This window comes from Sturnira hondurensis, unplaced genomic scaffold, assembly GCF_014824575.4.
Source record: "Sturnira hondurensis isolate 20B ecotype Veracruz unplaced genomic scaffold, ASM1482457v3 Scaffold0001509, whole genome shotgun sequence".
NCBI classification, from domain to species: domain Eukaryota; kingdom Metazoa; phylum Chordata; class Mammalia; order Chiroptera; family Phyllostomidae; genus Sturnira; species Sturnira hondurensis.
Genome location: NW_028074140.1, coordinates 2,003,287 through 2,006,029, shown reverse-complemented (window position 1 = coordinate 2,006,029; position 2,743 = coordinate 2,003,287).

The window sequence follows — 2,743 nt, the reverse complement described above, 5'->3', positions numbered from 1 at the left end:
GTTATATATCAGAAACTTCCTGAAGGCAAAACTTCCTAAGTTCTGTCAGCAACAACTAAAACAGACAACTAAACAAAACAATGAAGCCATCTTTGGTCTGTCATTAAGCTGTAACTTTTCCATTGATGCCCTTCATTGCCCTCCATCTAACACATTCTCTTACCTTACCACCCCAAAAGCAGGCAAGAAGTTGGGGTGCAGCTAAAGAATGTTGAGTTCCAGTTCCAGGTTTATGCAGAATTTTCAGAGCCTTAGTTTCCTTAGGAATAATAACTCTTAATATTGGAGTAGTAATAATACCTGCCACATAGAATTCTTTTGAAATTTAAATAAGTGATGAATAAAGCAAAATATTATAAGTGGAAATCAAGGTTAACAACATTGAAAACTATCTTTTTATTTAGTTGATTCTTGCCTCTCATGGCCCATTTGGTGGTGTAGTTCTCTACCCTCCCCCGCTACCCACCCCATACACAAAAAGATATATCCACCTAGAATTTGTGAATGTGCCTCTATTTGGAAATGGGGTCCACCTCCCCAAGGATCTTGAGATGAGACCATTAGGGATTTCAGGTTGGCCCTATATGCAATGACAGGTATTTGTATAAGAGAAAGGCAGAGAGAGCTATGAGACGCAGAGATGCAGGGGAGATGGTCCTGTGAAGACAGAGGCAGCAATTACAGTTATGGCGGCACAAGCCAAGGAAAATTTGGCTCTACCAGAAGTGGGAATTGGCGAAGGATTCTCTCTAGAGCTTTCATTGAGGCCCTCCTAACCCTCAATTTTGGGCCTCTGTCCCCTACAAATGTATTCTGTGAGAGAATACATTTCTGTTGTTTTTAGCCATACAGTATGGTATTGTTTAGGCAGTGTTAGGAAACTAATAAGAGTCCACATCCAATCCATAGTAAGTCATGACGGCTCAACCTTCAAAATGTGTCCAAGGCCATGCACCACCCCCTCCTGCCCCGTTAGCTACTCTGAACCACCATTTTCTCATTCCTGGACATTCTGCTTTAGTCTTTGCATGCCTTAAAGTTATACTTCAATCTGAGTGTAATTTAAAACTGAAGTAAAGTCTTGTCAGTCCTCTGCTCAAATCTTCCACCTGCTTCTCATTTCTCTTAGAATATAACCCAAAGACCTCATCACGGACCACAAGGCTGGATATGATCCGGCTCTGCTATTTCTCTGAGGTGATTTCTTACCACTTTCTTGGTCCCAGTTTCCTTACTGTTCTGCAAATGTGTCAAGCACCCTCCCTCAGAGCTTTTGAGTGCTTTGCTTTCTATCCAGATATCCTCAGGCCTGCTTCCGTGCAGGTCTGTTCTCCCACCTCCCCAGAGAAGTCCCTCACATTCATCTTATGGGAAGTGGCCTACCCCAGTTAGTGTATATTACATCACCCAAATAATTTTCTTCAAAGTGCTCATCACAAACAGTACTTGCTTTGTTATTTTCCTGTTCATAGACTCTCTCTATTAAGAGAATGAAACCTCCCCAGGTGTTAGGACCTTGTCTGTCTTGTTCATTGCTACATTTTTGGTACCAATGCTCAGCACACTGCAGCCACTAGTAAATGTTTGGTGAATGAATGAAGAAACCAACAGACCTTTTAGCTATTAAGGGTGTTAACCAAAGAGGAAAGAGATGATAACTATTTTCGGCACCACCCCAAACAGCTCTTTCGGGAGAGTAACCCAGATAGCCACCTACACACATTCTCAGTGGATAGGATAAGTGTCACCACCAAAGGGAACAACCCACTGTAGTTGCAAAGTGAGATCTGAAGTCAGAGCATAGTTAAATAGTATTAACTCTTCTGTGAGGTATTTTAGAATGTTTAAAACTGTCAAGTCCAAGATGTAAATTAATGCTAAATCTAAGAATGAGTTCCTGAAGGGATTTGGGAACAACAAAAACAATTTTTCATGCATTCAATACTGTTTAAAAAGTGCTCTCATATGGCTTATTTTGATTCTTACCTGCCTGAGTAAGAGATGACAGATAATAATATTATCATCCTACAAATGGGAATATGGAGATTACGTGGCCTATGCAAGATCGTGCAACTGCACAACTGGCATTAGGGTAGTCCCAGACCCAAACCAGGACTTCTGACTTCAGATTTCTTATTTTTCTCCATTGCATACCATTCATCGATTCATTTAATGTACTATATTACTGAGCACAGACTGTTTCGGCACTGTGTTGAGTGGAACATAATGAGGTTAAGAAAGTTGATAATCTTTGTCTTCGGTTTTTCATTTTTTAAAAAAAGTGTAATACATGTACTACTTGCGGGGAAATCGGTACAGTAGCTACTACCTTGTGCCCACCCCTCTCTCTCCTGATGCAACTGATGTTATCTGGAAAGCTTTGAAAATACGTAGGGTAAGTCCACGTTTCTGGAGTGAGGTCCTTCCGGTAGGTGGGGCCTGTCTAAATAACCTTGGCTGGCTTACCTGCATCCCTGAGGGTGGCCAAGGCACAGGATAAGTGAACTACTACTCCTAATAAGAAGGGTGTCATTCTTGCGTGTTGGGGTCGTGGAGGGGAAAGGAGGGCAGTTCTGGGAAATGCTTCTGGAGAAAGGCAGTGTCAAAGCTCAGCAGGCAGGACATTCCGACGCCGGTAACCAGGTTTAACTCGCGGCCTGAGGGCGGGGTTTCCCGCCGGACAGGGCGTGGCAATGGGCGGGGCGGTGCCCGCCGACGTGGCAGCTGCAGGGGCATGCGCGCC